At 39.1% G+C, this 22,423-nt stretch overlaps 1 long non-coding RNA gene across 1 annotated transcript in view; it reads left to right on the forward strand.

The window, feature by feature from the left end:
• The window catches only part of LOC105491344 (uncharacterized), a 240,515-nt gene that overhangs the window by 185,594 nt on the left and 32,498 nt on the right, over positions 1–22,423 (forward strand). The gene's annotated exons all lie outside the window — the stretch shown is intronic.

Below are 22,423 nucleotides of genomic sequence, written 5' to 3' on the forward strand. Positions count from 1 at the left end.
AGAAAATGTATGGAGATGACAGATGGGCACAAAAGAAGGAATGGAAAGGCTTTGGGGTCAGCACTGTGCTGCTTTATGACTCCAGAAAGCTCCCACTTCTATAGGGTGTAAGAATGCCATTTCCCCACATCTTACCAGCATTGAGTGTTTTAGTTTTTTAAATCTGTCGATTTTATGGACAAATTATTACTTTCATGCATCATCGTCAATTCTAGAAACCCCTTAACAATTTTTTTGTTTTCATTTTATTCTGTGGGATATAATTGGTGTTTTGATAAATCTCTATTATCAGGATCTCTTTTCTATTTGGGGGAGTTCTGCGATGTTATGAGTCTTAGTGGCGCTCGCCTCCCACTAGAGAAATGACACTTCCAAAGCTGTCTGACACTGAGAATACAAGTATGTTCCCAGGTTTTGCTCATAAGACACCCTCATTTCAGAGTTGAGGTGAGTTGTAGAAAGACTGAGTTCCTGGGGAGCAGAAGCGATAGTGCTGATCATGGCATCTAGTGTCTACTGCTGGGTATGTCTGCAGTGCAGACTGCACTGACCAGGACTCAGCAGTGGCAGCAGGGAGGTCATCACTAGAAGAGTTCTCTGCTGTGATGCTAGCGTTAAACCTAGCTTCGTATCTCAGAACCTGGATCTTCAGCTGCCACAACCATTCTGTGAGCTAGATAATAGTTTTTAATGAGCATCGTCTTTACTCTGGTAGGTCAATATAGGTTTCTGTTACTTGCAACTTAAGACATTAATGGATAAATAAATAAGTAGTACTAAGCCTCATTGCTTCTAATATACTGGACAGTTAAAGGCAAAAGAATAAGCTCAGGCTGGGCATGGTGGCTCATACTTGTAATCCCAGCACTTTGGGAGGCTAAGGCAGGTGGATCACAAGATCAGGAGATTGAGACCATCCTGGCTAACATGGAAACCCTGTCTCTACTAAAAATACCAAAAAATTAGCCAGGCATGGTGGCGGGCACACGTAGTCCTAGCTACTTGGGAGGCTGAGGCAGGAGAATGGCGTGAACCTGGGAGGCGGAGGTTACAATGAGCTGAGATTGAGCCATTGCAATCCAGTGTGGGCAACAGAGTGAAACTCTGTATCAAAACAAACAAACAAAACAAAACAAAGCAAAGAATAAGCTCGAAGTCCTAAATTCTTGGCTTAGGTAGAGACTTTCTATTATAGCACCAAAAAAATATCTTCTCTTGCGGGCACAGAGCAGAAGAAATTAAAAGTAAACTTAAGATTTGAATCCCAAGGTTGCTGAGCTACCAAGTCAGTTGAATTTACAGCCAGATGTGAAAGTGTATTGATTGAGAGAGAAGAACTTCAGAACTGGGGTAGAGATATTGGGAAGGAGCAGAGTATGATGAGATCCCAGCCCCATGAGTCTCATTTGTTGACTGGAGCAGCCTTCTTGCCTGTCTTACTCGAAAACCAGAATGACCCCCTTTGCAAAGGGAAGTCCATCCTCCTTGTGGCCCATTCTCAACATCAGGCACCATCCCCAGATCCCTATCTAAAGACAGATCTCAGCATGCCTTGGAATACCAACTGCAAAGTCAACACTGCAAGATGTTGATAATTTTTATTTGCAAAAATCTGATAAATGGATTCTGAAGGCAAATGAACAAGGAAAAGGAGTATAGTTTTAAATTTGGCTGAATTTGTTGAAATGGATTGACTTACCACGGATTCTGGATTCAATATGGGAGCTCAAGTGAGTGAGTGTGCTAGATGCCACACTAGGCATTCAATTCCTCGGGAAGTTAGAAACATTGGAATGGATTTATCATGTTTGCCTAACTGTACCACGTCCTCTAAGAGGATTCAGAAGACAATCTCTTCAGTTATTTAGAAATACAGGAATGAGAGTGTTCCAGGTCTTGGAAGAGGGCCAAAGTGGCCATTCTCTGTAAGCTAATGATGCTGGTGAGAGATACAGCAAAATGTTCCATGATTTCAGGGAGGTTACTGGATCCCAGGGCCGCAGAGGCTAAGTGGCAGCTCCAAACCATTAGAGACAAGGTGGTTATGGTTATCGTACTATGCATCATAGCTGGTGGGATAATGGTTTGATCAACTTTAATATTTGGAAGTAGCTAGATTTAGAATAGATGGTCAGCCCAATTAGGTTCTTCTCAATAAGAGTAACAGAAATTGCATACTTGATAAATCAAGGCCTGACTTGAATTATCACAATGGTCATGACCTCTCAACAAAGTCCCTAATCTATATAAAAGTTTACAGTTCCAGACTTCTTTAAATAAAGGGGAAGTCAAATACCCTTGAGAGAGAGCAAACTACAATAACATCTCAGTTAGTGGCTATACATCTTCTTATCCTTTACAAAGGGACCTAAGCCATTTACCTGAGTAAATGCGAACTTGGTGGGGAGAAGTGAAATGTTCAGACCTTTCAGAAAGTGTTAGACATTAGCTCTAGGCTAGCACTAAGTCCTGGTGACTCAGAACACACTGTGGTTCTTCTGTGGTTCTGAGTATGAGTTTTATGGAATTCACATGATGGAGATCTAACTCAAATCTGTCTCATTGTAGGCCCAGTAGGACCTTGAATACATACTGTAATTCTTTAATTCATGAATGTACCATTGGAATATATATCATCAACAATGGTGGAACCCCATACTGGCTTCTCACCTATTATAGTAGCAAGGACTAAATGGGAACTTCTGGAATTCTTCTCAATACCAAGAGTAAATGAAAAGCAATACCACATCCCTGGGGGAACCATAGTGACAAATGTCATAAGAAGCCGCTTGAAAGAGATGGAGATACTGATTCCAACTCTCTACTATACTGGTATAGTATAGTAGAATGGTATAGTATATAGAGAATGCTGGTAGATTATTACAAGCTTAACAAGTGGTGACTTCCATTAAATCAGGTGTTCCAAATGTGGTGTCTTTACTGAAGCAAAAGAACATAGCCTTTACTAATCTTGCAAATCTTGTTTTCTCTATCACAATAAATTTAGAGCATCAGTAGCATTTTGCTTACACTTGGCATGGATAACAATATACTTTTGCCACTTTGCCTCAGAGTTATGTAAATTCTCTGACCTCAAGCCATGATGTAATCTCTAGGAAACTTGATAATCTCATTATCCCAAAAGATATCAGATTAGTCCAGGACACCAATGACACTATGCTGATGGGATCAGGAGAATAGAAGTGGTAGACACTCTAGATACTCTGGCAACACACATGCATGCCAGAGAATGAGAGATGTATTCTTGAAAATACAAGGATATAGTTGCTAGTGAAGTTTCTGAGGGTTCATTGGTTTTGAACATTTCGCAATATATGCTGCAGTTTGAAACTGTTACCACTAACAAAGAAACAGCACCTAATGGGTCTATTTTCATTTTGAAGGCAGCATATCCCACACTGGGCTATGTTGCTTGAAGCTACTTACTAGGTATAGCCAGTGCTGTCAGGGCCTCACCCATAACCCCTCACTACTTCAAAACTGCAACTTCCAGAACTGAAATTATTTTTCCTAAGGGATTTCTCTAACTGCTAGAACATACCTTACTGCTTATTTCTCTAAGTGTCTTGACATATTGTGATGCTGTATGAAGACTGTATTAAGTCTCATTAGGAGAAGCATAGTAAAAGCCCTGGGATTTGGGACTAAAGCCATTTTCTCTTAGTCAAGCAATTAGTCTTCTGAGAAACAGCTCTCCCCATGCTTCAAGGGTCTTACAGAGACTAAATGTTTAACCATGACCTACTAGGTAACTATTCAATCTGAGCTGCCCATGATGCATGTCACATGAGTCACTTAGCCATGTATTTGGGTATACTAAACTACAATGGGTTTTCAAATAGAGGTGGTTGTATTAGTCTGTTTTCACACTACTGATAAAAACATACCTGAGACTGGGTGATGTACAGAAGAAAGAGAGGTTTAATGGACTTACAGTTCCACATGGCTGGGGAGGCCTCACAATCATGGCAGAAGGCAAGGAGGAGCAAGTCATGTCTTACATGGATGGCAGCAGGCGAAAGAGATCTTGTGCAGAGAAATTCCCCCTTATGAAGCCATTAGATCTCATGAGACTTACTCACTAAAATGAGAAGAGCGTGGGAAAGACCTGACCCCATGATTCAATTACCTCTCACCAGGTCCCTGCCACAACAGGTGGGAATTCAAGATGACTTTTGGGTGAGGATACAGCCAAATCATATCAGTGCCATACATGGCATCTAGCTCAAGGAAATTTTTCTCAACTTACACTTGTGTTTTCAAGGGGAGGTTCCTATGACTGATTAAGGGGAAAAGTGGACACTTATTTACCCCTGGTTTTGCATGACAAATTAGTACCAACGCAAAGAGGACTATTTAAGCATTATAAATACATTTAGTGGTAGCCTGGCCTCAACTTGTAAACTTTACCTTAACTACCATTGTCAACTGCCATTAATGAATGCTCAACCTGCTAGCTGTAGCCCCCTAGTATGGTACCATGCCCACTGGGGACCATCTAGAACCTAACTATTCATCAGTAGAGATCATCAAGGAGCAAAAGTAATTTTGAATTTGAATTTGCATTTGCATTCCTTGCCTGCTGTGCTTTAGCCAGCCTATCATTCTCAGATTGAAGGCTTTACTTCCCATGCTGGTGTCCCACAGCACATAGTTTCTAAATATAGTTTCTCTACATTGAAAGAAGTAAGGCAGCAGACATAACACATAAGATTCACGCAGTCTCCCAGAAGCTGGAGTGGAGTCTGTAAAATAAAATTTTAGTTTTCTAACCTCTGTAGCTTAGGAAAGCATATTTGAAATGGTAGGAATGGATACTAAGGACTGATCAACCATTTCCTGCAATTTATGCAATCATCCAGAATGGTAGAAAGGCCTATTGATGACTCTGTTAGAGCTTCAGATTAGAGACTACCTTGTGAAGTTGGGGTGCTGTCTTCTGGGACGTGATGCGTGCTTTGAACTAGTGATAAGCATGTGATCCTGTGCCTGTGATACAACGAATGTGTAAGTTTGGGAACCAACAGAGAGAAAAAGGCAATGGTATCTCTCACAAGTACAGCTAATGACCCACTGACAAAAGTTACTTTCTGTATTAGTCAGGGTTCAGTGCAGGAGACAAAAAATCACTTCAGGTATTTTAGGCAGAAAGGGCTTTCATGCAGGTAACTGGATGCTTATGAAATCATTGGAGACCAGGTGCAGTGACTCATGCATGCAATCCTAGCACTTTGGGAGGCTGAGGTGGGAGGATTGCTTGAGTCCAGAAGTTTGAGACCAGCCTGGACAACATAGAGAGATCCATCTCTACAAAAAAATAAAACAAATTAGCTGGGTGTGATGGCATGCACTTGTGGTCCCAGCTACTCAGCAGGCTGAGGTGGGAGGATTGCTTGAGCCTGGGAGGTCGAGGCTGCAGTGAGCCATGATCATGCCACTGCACTGCTGCCTGGGTTATAGAGCAAGACCCTGTCTCAAAAAAAAAAAAAAAAAAAAAAAAAAAAAAAAAAAAAAAAAGAAGACTGGAGAAGTAAGAGTCAGTCATTTCAAGAAGAGTTAAGTTCAAGAAAATCCCATGTAGATAAAATTCTGGAGTCAGGTAGTTGAAATAAAGAAATGGTTGGAATGGTGAATGCCTAGCAATTATATTTGGGACATTTCCCATCTCAGAAACCCTGTGATCTGCTGCTTTAGAGGCTTAATACCCAAAGGAAGATGGCTTCTGTCAGGGAACAGCAGTGATTGCATTGAATGAGAGGGTGAGCCAACTCACCCAGCTATCTCAGACTTCTCGTGCCATTGGCCAAATCTGTAAAAAAGGATGTTCTGGGTTGGCATGGGAGATTGTTCTGGGTTGGCATGGGAGATTGTTCTGGTCAATAAGGTTACTACTATGTAATAGCAACGAGGTATATGGAACCCAAGGGATGTTTTGGGATGCCGCCTTGTACTGTTCCAGTAATTAAAATTTAATAGAAGAACACATCAATATCTCAAATCCCCCGGGAATGAATATCAGGTCATCAAATTGGGTAGGTAAACCTGGTCAGCTGAGTAGCAGAATGAAATTGAAGAGAACGTGGAAGGAAAAGAGGGGAAGGGACGAAGCCCCCCACTACAGCATCACATCCATCTGCAGATGACTGTAGCATCTGTCCATATTTTCCTACCTGCTATGTCTCATGTTTCTTTCTATATCTTAATGCATTTTCTTCTCCCTTCCTGTTTCTTTTCTCTACTATCTGACACTGTATGTTAGGGATTAACTTTACAGCTGAGTCTATAGATAATAGAATATTGAAGAGTGAGAGTACCAGAGAAGATCTTGGACTTATAGCTGGAGGCATCAACTGAAAGGCCTTTGGGTTTTTCATCGTGGGAGGAAGGAAGGAAGCAATACTTTTATCATTTATTTTTATTTTTATTTTTTTGAGATGAAGTCTCGCTCTGTTGCCCAGGCTGGAGTGCAATGGGGCAGTCTCGGCTCACTGCAACCCCTGTCTCCTGGGTTCAAGCAATTCTCCTGCCTCAACCTCCTGAGTAGCTGGGATTACAGGTGTACACCACCACATCCTGCTAATTTTTGTATTTTTAGTAGAGACAGGGTTTTGCCGTGTTGGCCAGGCTGATTTCAACTCCTGACATCAGGTAATCCACCCACCTTGACCTTCCAAAGTACTGGGATTACAGGCAAGAGCCACCACACCGCCCAGCTAGGAATGCTTTTAGATTAGATAAGGGTAGTTGTATTATGTTAGGCAAGAACTTTATTTTGGGAGGTGGGGAGAAAAAGTATGAGGAAGAAAAGTGTTTGTTGATGTGAACCAATCAAAGGGTAGTCTTTCAGTGAGCACTTGTCATCTTTTTTGACTGCCTAGTATCTGGGTCTCCTTCCCATGTTTTGGGTTCTCTCTCATCTTACTGAGTCTCATTGCAGGCGGTGTCTACCTCTTGCTGAAAATGCCAGTTATTTGTTTTCCTACCAAATCACCTTTGGCCCTCTTGCAGCTGGAGTACAAGTGGGCATCATCTAGAGTCCAGGGGTGACCCTCAGAGTCACAGGAAGGCACATCCTCAAGGTCATCTCTTTGGTAGGGGCAGTGGCTGCAGGAAGCCTGTGTTCCTGGAACAGCAGTGCTGGTGCCTTAGTGAGAACATCCTGCCTTCCCTGCCTACCTTCTTTAGTGCTTAGCAGTGACAGTAGTACCCTCTCTCCACTGGCTCTGTGGTGTGATTTGGGGTCTTTTTGTCTCTATTGCCCAAGTTCTCTGCATTAGCTATTATCCTTGTTCATTTTTCATCAGCCAGGGTTGGCTTCTGTTGTTTCCCACTAGGAAAACCAACCTATTCAATGATGTAATGGAAGGAACACTGGACTTGCAGGCAGGAGCCTGGGTTGGAAACAGGAGCTGTCACTTAGTGGCCATATAACGTGGGGCATATGATTTAACCTCTCTGAGTGGCGGCTTCCTTATCTGTAAAATGGGAGTCACGTTCCCCACCTCAGCTTTTTAGGGTAAAGATTAAATGAGCTAATATGTGTGAAGGTTCTTAGATCTGTGCCTGTCACATCCTGTTTTTATTGTTTTTGTTTTAAATAAGCAGCACAATGGGAATATTCAGTGTTTGAGCACAGAGTGAGTAACTGTGCTTTTATCATAGCGTACGACTGTTTCTTATTATTGTTATTAAAATGTCCGGGAAAAGAATATGTTGTCTTTTTGTTCCTGGGAGTTCATGAAGTTATGGAGTTGTAATTGGCAATTCTGAGTACAAGCATTCTTTACTTGTTGTTTAAGCACTTCCGTAGCATACAGTTCAGATTTCTAAGGGTAATCCCGGGAATTGCAGAGTAGCAAGATGTACTTTTGTATCTGATCACTGTTAGAAAGTTTAATAAACCCAGTGACTATATTAATAAGCATGCCATTTGTGGTGAAAGGCAGCTCGTTTATTTTTTCAATCAAATTATTCTTACAAAGGAATGTTAGACATAGAGGGTATAAATAATAATTAAATGAATGCCTATATACTCATCATTCCAATGAAGTCTCTTGTGTAACTCTCCCCAAATTCTTTCCCTGCCTTCCTTCTAGCGGTATGCATAAAAAATGTCTGGAATTACATACAACAAAGTGATAGCAGAGGCAGGAATGATGGGGTGTTTCGCTTTCTTCATTTCTTTGTAGTTTGAATTTTTTAGGAGTATACTTTCTTTTTCCATTTAGGAAAAACAATACATATAGGAATGAAAATGACAAACCATGTTAATTACATTGCAGCAATAGAAATTAATGAATTGGAAAACACAAACACAGTAGACTTGCTATATACAGTCATGTGTTGCCCAGCAATGGGGATATGCTCTGAGAAGTGCCTCACTCGGTGATTTTGGTGTCCTGTGAACATCATACGGTGTACTTACACAGAGCTAGATGGTACAGCCTACTGTAATCCTAGGCCATATGGTCTAGCCTATTGCTCCTGGACTACAAACCTGTACCACATGTTACTGTACTGAATGCTACAGATGATTGTAACACAAAGATAATATTAGTGTATCTAAATGTAGCTAAACATAGAAAAGGTTATATTCCAACCTAAGACATCACAAGGTGATAGTTCTTCAGCTCCATTATAATCTTTTTATTTTTTTAACTTTTTTGTTTTTTTGAGGCAGGGTCTCTACTGCCAAGGCTGGAGTGCAGTGGCACAATCTCGGTTCACTGTAACCTCTGTCTCTTGGGTTCAGGCGATCCTCCTGCCTCAGCCTCCCAAGTAGCTGGATTACGGGCATGCGGTACCACTCTTGGCTCATTTTTGTATTTTTAGTAGAGATGGGTTTTCACCATGTTGGCTGGGCTGGTCTGGAGCTCCTGACCCCAAGTAATCCACTTGTCTTGGCCTTGCAAAGTAATGGGATTACAGGTGTGAGCCACTATGTCCAACCTCCATTATAATCTTACGGAACCACCATAAGACATCTGTCCTTGACCAAAATGTCATAATGTGGCTCATGACTAAATACATTAAATTTCAGGAGCACATTAGCAAAAAGTATTTAGACAATGAATAGTTTTACTGGTTTAACTAGTAATTAAAAAGATGTACCTTGAGTCAGTGGAGGTGGTATCAAACCCAGTTCCAACACTTACTAGCTGTGAGGCCTTGAGCAAACCATGTAAACTTTTGTGCCTCAGTTTCCTTACCTATAAAATGTGGATGGTTATGGAATCAAGCTTGTAAGATGGCTGTGAAGATTAGATGGGTAATTACTTAGAACAGTGGTACATAATTAGGATGTACGTATATATAAGAAATGAAATTCTGGAAAATGTAGTTCAGTCTCGCCAAACCAACACATTGCAAAGCCATCATACTCTTCTAGTCGCTCTTTTAAGAACTCTTATGTATGGAGAATTCTTCCTGGCCTTTGATTCACTCATTTTGTTTTCATAAGTTTTATTTTGCCCTTCACTGCCATTATTAAACACCCCATCCTTTTTTTTATTTCAAAGAGTTCATTTTTGTTCTTAGATGATGGTGGCACGTCCTCCTTCTCCTTTTTCCTTTTTTCTATTCTACTCTTTCTCCAGTGATGAAATAGCCTCTTTCATCTCAGTGAGACTTGAAATGAAATGTTCTTTATTGTTTCCTGCATTAACATGAGGTAAATTTTCCTTATTGCCTGATACTAACAAATTAAGATCTTATCTAGTGGGTTGCCAAAAGTAACTATGATACAGACCTCGACGGTACTACCCGTGGAGATTCTAATTTGAAAGTTCCAGGGAAAGACATGCAAATGTTACTTTTTACCATAGGTACCCAATACTTTGATACTATTTGTATAGAACAATGTTTGGGAACTTCTGATGCAGGTTTTTTAGTATTTATAGCTAGTGTAGGCTCATTTTGGCTTCAGTGGTATTTTTTTCTTTTCATTTTTTTCTTGTTAGAGTGTTCTCCAAGCATATCAGTGGTATATTATTGGCAGGTCTTCCTTTCTCCATCCACAGACAGTAGATAGCAGCTGACCACAAAGTATTAATATTTCCCGTGTGAGTATTAGTTGATTGTGATGGGCTAGCACATGGGGTTCTTTAAAATTATACCATATGCATTAAATACATGCACACACACTTACATAATATTTAGATTTGAATATTTTAGGCCATTTCTTATGAGTCTTTAATGTCTAATAAGCTAACAATTTAGGCTATGAATTTGCCTCTGGGCATAGCTTTAGGTGCATCTTAAGTGTTGCTGTGGTGGTATGATCATTGTAATTAGTTCCTAAATAATCTGAGAATTTCTATTAGGAGGTCTAAAAAGGTGTTCAAGTTGCTGAAGGTTTTTGTTTTGTTCTGTTTGGTTTTGCTTATGCTTAAATGTTTATTATACTGTGGACAGAAAATGGAAAATGCTTCCTGTGTAATTTTTACTGTTTGGAATTTACTCAGTATTTCTTTATAGGTAATATGGCAAAATAATGTTAAATTCCATGGTTATTAAAATGTTTGATTTGTGTGAAGGTATTATTACTTACATTTTGACTAATGTGTCATATTTATACCCTGGTGTTTCTTATGTTTGTTAATTTTTCCTTCTTTTAAATTTATTTTTCTATTTCAGGGCAATGTTCTTCCATGTATAAATGTTAATGAGTATTACAGCTTTATATATATTGTACCTTTTGTGAAGAAAATACTTCTTTTATTCATTGAACACTTTTGGCCTTGTTTTTTGCTTTTACTGATATAGAAAGTATTACTCTCTTTTGGTCTATGTTGGTCTGCCATATCTTTTTCTATCCTTCTACTTTTCAGCTTTCTGTGTCACTTTGTAAGTGCTTAGGTAAATTGTATTTTTTCTTTAAATGTAATCTAATAATTTTTGTCTCAGTGTATAACTTATTTATATGTATAATTATGATTGATAGCTTAATGTATATTACTCTGATTTCTTTTGGAGCTTTTTAGAATGTATTTTCACTGTTTCCTATCTTTTGAATCATGACTGGTGTACTCATTTTAATTTTCATCGGCTTTTTTTTTTTTTTTTTAGGCAGAGTTTTGCAATATATGCTATATATTTTCTATAAGTGGTGACCATGTTTTTTCCCAAAGCATTTATTACTATACATATTTTTTTAATTTTCAAAGCTGACCAAAATAATAGCTTAAACAAAATAGTAGTTGGCAGCATTCTCTGGGTTAATGAGTAGGGAAAGAAACCTTTTTCCATCTTGACTCTTGCCAGTTACTATAGGAGCCTATTCCTGCAATTGAGAATTGTGGCAGAAAACAACTTGAGATTTTGTAGAGACTTGTATATAGGACTTATGCCTTTTAGCATATAACAATATACTATTTTAAGACCATAATGTATCTGCTGCCAGAATAGCCATCATATATTGCTTTGTTTGCTGTAATTGAGTAAAAGTGTAATGGACCTAGAAAAGATTCAGGGAAGAAAAATGAAAATAATTAAAAGCAGTTAAGAAACTTCAATATAAAGGTAAACTTTAAAATAATAGATTGGTAGTTCCACTCACAGGACAGAACTCTGGACCGAAGAAAGCTGCTTTATATACATTTTTAGTTGTTTATAACATAATTAATTCCCTTTTAAAACACTGTTAATTTATATATATAGGAGAATCATTACATGCATCTCTTTGACTCCTATAAAAATTAGATATAGCTATTATTGCTCCTTCGACCAGAGAGATGAAGATGAGCTGAGATCATTTTTTATTGTGTTTTTGCTTTGAATCAGGCCCTGGCTAAATACTTGACTTGGCAATAGTCTTTTGAGATAGAAAGGACTTTGGTTTATATTTTCACCAAAACTATGCCTATCCTTTGAGTTGAATTCACTTCATACAGTTTTGAAATTGTTTTTCTTAAATGCTCAAAGCCCACATTTTGTTTTGGAGATAGTAGGAAATAGCATAAAATAAAGATAGAGAACAAGAGAAAATAATTGAAAAGAGCTATTGAAAAGCAAGTAAGAAATGGAGAACTGTGATTAGTTAGTGGTAGGTCTCTTGAACAGGTCAGTGTGGCTTGTGGGAACCATACGGGGTGACAGTCACTTTACTAGGACTTTTGAATAAGCCAAGTAAGTGATATGGCTTTACCTTCTGGGGTTGGTAAGCAAAGAAGTCTGATACCAGAATGCATGTGCATTGCAGGACCATAATATACCATAATATTTTGCATATAGATGACGACCCAGTGAAAGGTTCTGTACTTTATTGTTGTTTTCAACTCTGAAAAGGATATTTTGTAAGAGGTCATCAAATATAAAATGTTTAATATATTATGTGAAGAATTTTTATTAATAGTCCAATATTTGTAGCTGTAGGGCAATATTACTAAATAGATGTTTTGTGTTGTTAAGTGGTATAATCTTAAAGTTCTTATTCCCTAATACCAGTAGATGAAGATCATCTGATAAGTGGCTCTTCAAAGTGTATCTTAAATCGGAAATGACCCAAGAAATTCTGATTGTTGGTAAATTAATTTAAAAACAACTTAATGGAAAGGGGCTTCAAGATGGCTGAGTAGAGCCACCTGGCATTTGCCTCCTCTGCAAAAAAGGACCAAAACAGTGAGTAGACCATCACATATCAATTAGAACATCTAAGAGAGAACACTGGAATTTAGCAGGGAAGTGACAGTGAAGAAATGATGCACAGAAAGAAGTGAGGTAGCCAGCCTGGCTGGGATAGACTGGGAGCCAGGAGAAGCTCTGCAGTACATGGAAAAGATAAGTGAGAGATCGTCAGCTGTCCATATTCTTACTGCAAACTTCTGCAATCCTAGCTATGGGAGAGCCCCTGAGCCCTTGAGGATCGATCCCGAGGCTAGTAAAGGGAGCTGCCTGATGTCCATGTGATAGTGTCATTCCAGAGGGAGAGTTTGTTCCAAGTCCCACATCACCCTGAGACCAAAGCAGCTATAGTATGGTGCGTTTTGAGAGTCCAGTCCACACCAGACCACATCCTGTTCTGTGGCCCAACAGCCCCTGTATCTCCATATCTCTGAATCCCTGCTGACATCCTTGCTGTATCTACCCAGAGTGCTACAGCATCATAATAACAAGTAGACCCCATGGTGTAGTGGGGTCCCCAGCATTCTGGCCCATACGATGCCTTACAGCCGAGAAAACAGGCAGTGCAGCTCATGGGGGACACGGCCTCTGGGATAAAGGTGGCCAAAGGCAGCTACCTGCCTGGGGCTGCTCTACTGACAGAACCCATCCCACCTCCAGCAGCAGGGCAGCTGCACACCTGCATGTGCCTTCAGTGGGCCTGGAGACTGGTCTGATGAATACTGTCCCAAGGCTGAGGAGAGGTCCACACTGCACACTATTACTGGTGCCTGAACATGCCAGCTGGAGTCCTTGGAATTGACTCACCCTGGCTGCTGCTCCTGATCCATGCATCCACTATCAGCAGGCCCAGCCCACCTGCTGCCAGGGCCTGAGCATGCTAGCCACAGGCCTGGAGATTGGGCCATCTTGCCTGCTGCTTCTGGCATACACACACAGCATCAGGGGCATGGATAGTAGGCGTAACCTGCCTGCCACTGGTACCTGAGGATGCCATCTGGGGATGTGGGCATTGACCTGCCTTGCTTCCCACTTCTAGTATGTGGGCACACCATTGGGAAGCCTAATGAAGACCCAGCCTGCCTGCCACCAGCGTCCAAGAATACTGTCCAGGGGCCTGGGGATTGCCCTATTTTGCCCACCACAGCCTGTGCTAATGCACACCGTTGGGGCAGGGTGGGGGTGGGACTGAGGATAGGTCTTCCTTTATTGGTACTGCCCTTGCCAGTGACCAAGTGAGCCATTTAGGAACCTTGGGATTGACTTGCCTTGCCTGCTACTTCTGGTGTATGCATGTGTTATCACATGCCTGACAACAGGCCCAGTCTGCTTCCCTCTGGTGCCCAAATGTACCATCCAGGGGTCTGGGGATCAACCTGCCACCATTGGTGCCTGCACATTCCCCCCAGGGGACTGATGATGGGCCCACCCAGCCTGCCACTACCACCACTCCCAGCACCCACCCATCCACACCACTTGGGAGTCTGGGGACTGCCCTACCCAGCCTGCCCATGCCACTGCTAGTGCCCACATGTGCCCCTGGAAGCTTGAGGGTTGGCTTGACAACACTACTGCCATTACCCATGCCACACACACTGCTCAAGGGCCCAAGGACACACCCACCTGCCTTGAACCAACACTGCTACTGTCAGCACCCAAGCAAGCCACTTGGAGGCCCAAGAATCAGCCCATCTAGACCTGCTAATAGTAACACCTGTGTATGCCACCTGGGGCCCAAGGATGGGTATGATCAGCCCACCACTGCCACCAGTGGGGCCTGAAAACTGTCCAACCTGGCATCTCCATTCTCAGCAAAGCCTCACCACAGCCTCCGCTAACAGCTGGAGCAACTGAAAAACTCAGAGATATCACTACTGCTGATTACAGCAGGAGAAATCATATGGATACTACACACTACACGCACCCAGAATCAGAGTGAGAGTTCCCTACCTAGCCGACACTGTCGATAAATTGATAGGAAAAACGTCTTTTCCTATGCAAGCCAATCCAAAATACTGGAAGAAGCAACTATGACACTAGATGTACATGTAGTAATGTAAAGACAGAAGAAATGTGAAGAAGCAAGGAAACATGACGTCTCCAAAGGAAAAAAAATACTTCTTCACCCACAGATTCCGGTGAAAAATCTATGAAATGCCTGAATAATTCAAAGTAATGATTTAAGAAAACTATGAGATATAACACAGATAAACAATACAAAGAAACCAGAAAAAAAGATCTGAATGAGAAGTACAACAAAGAGATAGATATCATAAAAAATAATCAAACAGAAATCCTAAAACTGAAGAATTGAATGAACTAAATAAAAATACAGTCAGGCTTCAACAGTAGACTAGACCAAGCAGAAGAAAGAATATATGGACTTGAATACAGGTCTTTTGAAATAACCCAGTCAAACAAAAAAAACCTATATGACATGGGATGCCATAAATCAACCAACTATTTGAATTTTGAGTGTTCCAAAACGAGAGGAGATAGGTGAAAGCATAGAAAATTGATTTAATGAAATACTAGCTGAAAACTTCTCAAGTCTTGCAAGAAATATAAACATCCAGATACAGGATGCTCAAAGATCCTTAAATAGATTCCACCCTACAAGTCTTCTCCAAGGCACACTATAGTCAAACAGTCAAAAGTGAAGACAAAGAGAAAATTCTATAAATGGTAAGAGTAAAGAATCAAGTTACATGTAAAAGAGACCTCATCAGACAAACAATGGGTTTCTCAGTAGAAACCTTATAGCCCAGGAGAGAGTGGGATGATATAGTATAAGTGCTGAAAGGATAAAACAAAAAAAACAAAAAACAAACTCTGTCAAGAATACTGTACCCAGCAAAGCCATCCTTCAAAAATGATGGAGAAATAAAATCATTTTCAAATAAGCAAAAACTGAGAAAATTCATCACCATCAGACCAGTCCTACCAGCAATGCTTAAGGGAGTCCTATATCTGTAAGTGAAAGGACAACACCTACCATCATGAAAACACATGAAAGTATAAAACATGTTGGGTGTGGTGGCTCACACGTGTAATTCCAGCACTTTGGGAGGCTGAGGCAGAAAGATCACTTGAGGCCCAGGAGTTTGCCACAAGAATGGCCAACATGGCAAAATCCTGTCTCTACTAAGAATACAAAAATTAGCCAGGCATGGTGGTAAACACCTGTAATCCCAGCTAGTTGGGTGGCTGAGGTACAAGAATCACTTGAAACTGGGAGACAGAGGTTACAGTGAGCTAAGATTGCACCACTGCACTCCAGCCTGGGCAACAGAGTGAGACTCTGTCTCAAAAAAAATTATAAACTCACTAGTAGAACAGACACATAAATGACAGAAAGGACTCAACTGTTAAGGCTGTGGAAAACCAAGCAAATCAAAATGATAAGAGAAAGGATATACAAAGCAATTAAAAAAATGACAGAAATAAGTTCTCACCTACCAGTAATGGTCTTGAATGTAAATGGATTAAATTCTGCACTTAAAAGATACAGATTGGCTAAATGGGTTAAAAACCATTATCTATTTATATGTTGCCTACAAGAAACTTTCTTCACCTGTAAAGACACATAAGACTGAATGTTGAAGGGATGGAAAAAGATGTACTACACAAACAGAAACCAAAAGTGAGCAGGAGTAGCTATACTTATATCAGGAAAAGCAGACTTTAAATCAAAACCGTCAAGAAAGGCAAAGTCATTAAAATGAAGGGATCAATTCAGCAAGAAGATACAATAACTGTAAATAAATATGCATCCTGCACTGGAGCTACAGATATATAAAGCAAATATCACTAAATCTACAGAAAGATTGACTTCACTACATTAGTAGTTGGTTACTGCACCCCACTTTCAGCACTGGATAGATATTCTAGACAGAAAATGAACAAACATCAGACTTAAACTGCAGTGTAGACCAAATGGATTTAAGAGACATTTACAGAACATTTAATCCAACAGCTGCAGAATACATATTCTTATGAGCACATGGAACATTCTCCAGGATAGAACATATGTTAGACCATTAAGCAAGTCAAAAAAAAAAAAAATAGAAGTCATATCAAATATCTTCTCAGACCACAATGGAATAAAACTATAAATCAATAACAAGAGGAACTTGGGAAACTGTAAAAATACATGGATAGTGAACAATATGCTCCTGAATGTGACCATTGGATCAATGAAGAAATTAAGAAGGAAATAAAATGCCTGAAACAATTAAAAATGGAAACACAAATTAGCCAAACCTGTGAGATAAAAAAAATACTAAGAAGGATGCTCATAGCAATAAATGCCTGTATCAAAAAAGTAGGAAGATTTCAAATAAACAACCTAATCATGTACCTTGAGAAACTAGAAAAGCAAGAATAAACCAAACCCAAAATTAGAAGGAAAGAAATAATAAAAATCAGAGCAGACCTGAAATTTTCTTAGAAACTTAAAAAGAATTATAACAAAATGAACAGTTGGTTTTCTTAAAAAATAAAATTATGAATTACTAGCTAGACTAACCAGGAAAAAGAGAGAAGACCCATATCAGAAATGAAATGAAAAAGGAGACATTACAACTGATACCTCAGAAATGCAAAAGATCATCAGACACTATTATAAGCCAGAATATGCTAACAAACTGGAAACCCTAGAAGAAATGGATAAATTCCTGGACATATAAAATCTACCAAGATTGAACCACAAAGAAATAGAAAACCTAATCAGAACAATAATTAATAATGAGATTAAATTAGTAATTTTTAAAACTTCCCAATAAATAAAAGCCCAGGACCAGATGACTTTACTGTCTAGTCCTACCAAAGTTATCAAGAACTAACACCAATTCTTCTCAAACTGGTCCAAAAAATTTAAAAGGAGGGAATCCTTCCTACCTTGTTCTGCAAGGCCAGCATTACACTGACAACAAAACCAGACAGGGACACAACCACAACAACAAAAAACTAGAGGCCAATATCCCTGATGAACATAGATGCAAAAGTTCTCAACAAAACACTAGCAAACTGAATCCAACAACACTCTAAAAAGATAATATACCATGGTCAAGTGGGATTCATCCCAGGGATGCAAGGATAGTTCAATATATGTAAATCAATAAATGTGATACATGACATCAACAGAATGAAGGACAAAAACCACAAGATGATCTCAACATATATGGAAAGAGCATTTGATAAAATTTAACATCCCTTCATGGTAAAAACTGTCAACAAGTTAGGCATGGAAGAAATATGCCTCAACATATTAAAGGCCATAAATGACAAACCCATGGCTAACATTCTGAATGGGTAAAAGCTGAAAGCCTTTCCTCTATGAGTTCATAGAGGAAAAAGACAAGGATGTCCACTTTCATCACTTCTATTCCACATAGTACTAGAAGTTCTAGCCAGAGCAATCAGGCAAAAGAAAGAAAACGTGCAAATTAAAAAAGAGGAGGTCAAATTGTCCCTCTTTACAGATGATGTGATCCTACATAAAGAAAGACCTAGACACCACCAAAATATTGTTAGAACTAATACATTCAGTAAAGCTGCAGGATACAACATCAAAGTATGAAAGTTGGTAGCGTTTTTACCAATAATGAACAGCCAAACATGTAACCAATAATGAACAGCCAAAAAATCCAGAAGGCAATCCCATTTGCAGTAGCTACAAAAAAATAAAATACCTAAGAATAAATGTCACCACGAAGGTGAAAGACCATTACAAAGAAAACTACAAAACACTGATGAAATAAATGGAAGAGAACATAGACAAATGAAAAAACATCCCATATTCATGGATCAGAAAACTTAACATTATTGAAATGACCATACAATAAAGCAATCTACTGATTAAATGCAATCCTTAGCAAAATACCAATGGCATTCTTCACAGAAATAGAAAAGACAATTGTAGAATTAATATGGAATCAGAAGAGCCCAAAAGAGCCCAAACAGCCAAAGCAATACTGAACAAAAAGAACAAAGCTAGAGGTGTCACACCACCTGACTACAAAATAGACTACAAAGCTATAGTAACCAAAACAGACAGACACAAAGGCCAATGGAACAGTGCAGGGCACCCAGAAACAAATCCAATTGAATTTATAGCCAGCTGAGTTTTGACAAAGGTGCCAAGAACATATATTCGGGAAAGGACACGCCCTTCAATAAATGATGCTGGGAAAACTGGAAATCAATATGCAGGAGAATGAACTAGATCCCTGTTTCTCACCATAGACAAAAGTTAACTCAAAATGAATTAAAGACTTAAATGTAAGACCCAAAACTACAAAACTACTAGAGGAAAACATAGGGGAAATGCTCTAGGGCATTGGTCTAGGCAAAGATTTTATGGCTAAGATCCCAAAAGCATAGGCAATAAAAACTTAGATAGATAAATGGGACTATATTACACTAAAAAGCTTCTGCATAGCAAAGGAAATAATCAATAGAATGAAGAAATAACCTGTTGAATGGGAGAAAATATTTGCACAAATATTCATCTGACAAGGGACTAATATTTAGAATATACAATGAACTCAAAAGCAAAACCCCAAATAATCACATTAAAAAGTGGGCAAAGGATCTAAATAGACATATCTCAAAAGAAGACATACAAATAGCCAAGTATATAGAAAAATACTCAACATCACTAATCATCAGAGAAATGCAAGTCAAAACCACAATGAGATAATCCTTTCCAATTAGAATAGCTATTATCAGAAAGATAAAAACTAGCAAGAATGTGGAGAAAAGGGGACTGTTAGATACTGTTGGTGGGAATGTAAGTTATTATGGAAAATAGAATAGCTCTAAAAATAGAACTGCCATACATTTCAGCAATCCTACTACTGGGTATTTATCCAAAGGAAAGAAAATTAGTGAACCAAAGGGAAACTTGCACCCTATGTTTATTGCAGGACTATTCACAATAGCCAAGATATGAAATCAAGCCAAATGTCTATGAACAGATGAGTGGATAAAGAAAATGTGGTGTATCTGCACAATGGAATACTATTTGGCCATAAAAAGTATGAAATCCTGTCATCTGCGGCAACATGGCTATAATTGGAAGTCATTATGTTATGTAAAATAAGCGAGGCATAGAAAAATAACACATGTTCTCATTCGTGTCGGAGCTAAAGTTGATCTCATGAAGGTAGAGAGTAGAATGATAGCAGGGGCTGGGAAGGGTGTGTGTGGGGTGGGGATGGGAGATAAACAGAGGTTGTTTAATGGGTACAAACATAAGATTACATAGAAGAAATAAGTCTAGTGTTTGATAGCACAGTGGAGTCACGATAGTTAACAACATATATCTTAAAATTAACAATGTATATTTAAAATCAATCTTTAAGAGGAGATCTGAAATATTCACACCACACAGAAATGGTAAATGTTCACGAGGATGGATATCCTAAATACTCTCATTTGATCATTATACACATTTTATGCATGTATTGAAATATCACATGCATCCCATAAATATGTACAAATATGTATAATTTTTTGAAGCCATCATTTTAATTAAAACACAATTATATGCAATGTTTTAATATTACTGTGGTGAAAACCATTTATAAAGCCTGCTCAGCATTAATTTTTCATATTTTAGATACAAACAGTAGAAGCCAAACTTGGAACTACTAGAGCCTCTTGGGAATGTAGCCCAATGGGAGGAAAGCAGACATATGGAAGAGAGTTTTAGGATATTTATGCTTCTTCACAAACAACACATGTTTCCAAATTTAAAAAGGTCTGACTATGTCTGTGTATTTTTTTGGTGTCCTCACCATTTCCCTAGCAATTGATGAGTTACGTAATTTCCTTCTCTAGTTCTCTATTCGAAAGGGTATAGCATGAAGATGGGATATTGGTTCTCAGATATTCATATTGTCAGTCTGTGAAGGAAACAATCACATAGCAGACAGCTTTGATAACCATTCTCACTTTTTGACTATCTGTAAGGACCTATATATGTTGCGTGGTGACTGGCCATGGTGTTGGCAATAAATTCACTGTGTTTTGTTCTTCGTCATAAGTCAAGCCAATCATTTCCACAGAGCTCAAACAACTATTAGGTGGCCCGTATGATTTTTAAAATAAGTTGCATTGTGATTTTTCTGAGAAGCAGAAAATATTCTGGGTAGCAAGGGATAACAGTTTCTGAAAAAGAGTTGGGAGACAAGGGAGAGTTTTCGAGCATCAAAATGAATGTGGATTTGAAGTAAATGAAAAGAGGGAAAACCGAAATGACTGCAAGTGTTTTGAATGTCTGAGAGCATGCGCACTTAATTTATGTTCCATTGTTTGTGACATAGCCCGTGATGTCACCCAGTGCTGTTTTCTGGAGGGACACCTCAGTGTATCCAGTGCTAACTATAGTGTGATGGACTGTGCCAAAAGCTTAAAGAGAAACACATGATCGCTGCATTGTTCCAGTATCTAATTAGATACTGAGTAGTGGGAGAATGTTGGATATTAAGAGCCAGAAAAAAAATCTGGCGTGTCTTTTGTTGAAATTCAATCCCCTTGTTTCCCCCCTACATTCTCTGCAGCAGTCTGAAAATTTTTCAATCACTTTTTTTTTAAGGATACAGTGAATTTTATCACAATTTTGTCAATCAGAACCACATGTGCTTGCTCCGTTGATGACAGAAAATAACAAAATCCTATTTGTTAAGACCAAAACTCAGGTAATAAATAACTGGGATACAATGTGAAATCTCATGTTCTTTAAAAAGAAACAATGTTGCCTAAAAATTTGGAGAGTAAAATGAACTTTTTGAAGAGGAAACCATACGAAGTTACACTGGTGGCTCAGTAACATTTCCCCCTATCAGACCAATTCTATTTTTGTCCCAAAACCATCACACTTAGCAAACATCCTCCTTCCAACTACCCAGCATGAGAACGAGAATGCTCTTGCAGTCCATGCAAACTTAGTGATGTAGACTAAACTTTCCAAGTGTGGATTACAGTCATGACCATGTTATAGAGCAGGGGCCGGCAAACTACTGACTACGGGCTAAATTCAGACCAGTGCCTATTTTTGTGAATAAAGTTTTATTGGAACACAGCCATGCCCCTTCATTGACATGTCATCTATAGTTGTTTCCATGAAATGATTGCAGAATGGGGTGGTTGCAAAAGAGACTGAGGGGCCCACAGTTTCTTTGTTATCTTAACTTTTACAGGCATAGTTTACTAACTCCTCTTTTAGATGATCAAGGATATTCAGACAAAATGCAATCGTAATAACTGGCCCTTGGGGAACAAGGATTAAGAAGAATTGTGGTAACTTAAGAAACATTTCCTTCTGAATCTTGGGCCATGGCATTGTTTTGATTTTAGTGGTATAAGGAAGACTAATCCTGTGTACGTGACAAAGGTCCTCGGCAGTCACTGAGAGACCTCTATTCTATATTACTGAAATTATTTGCTCTTGGAGCTGGCTTTGGCCAGTGGCCAGGACTTCTCTGTCTAGTCTTTTACCACATCCTGGTTCTGAAAGGACCTGGCTACAACCTAAATGCATAGTAGCTGCTTTAAAGAGCGTGGAAGCTTCAAGTTCCTCCTTTGACATCATCATCGTGGAATGGTTTGTCCTAGCATTCATATTCCAGGATAGTTAAGGACTAATCATAGCCTTGCTTTTGGAAGGTGATGAATGTTTGGGTGTCATTTTGTCTGTTTTTATTTTTAGCTTTGGAACCCGTTTGATTTTCGGAATGCTATCAATTTTAGTACGATTGCGCAAACGGAACAAAAG

The sequence above is a fragment of the Macaca nemestrina genome, chromosome 18 (genome assembly GCF_043159975.1).
Source record: "Macaca nemestrina isolate mMacNem1 chromosome 18, mMacNem.hap1, whole genome shotgun sequence".
Classification (NCBI taxonomy): domain Eukaryota; kingdom Metazoa; phylum Chordata; class Mammalia; order Primates; family Cercopithecidae; genus Macaca; species Macaca nemestrina.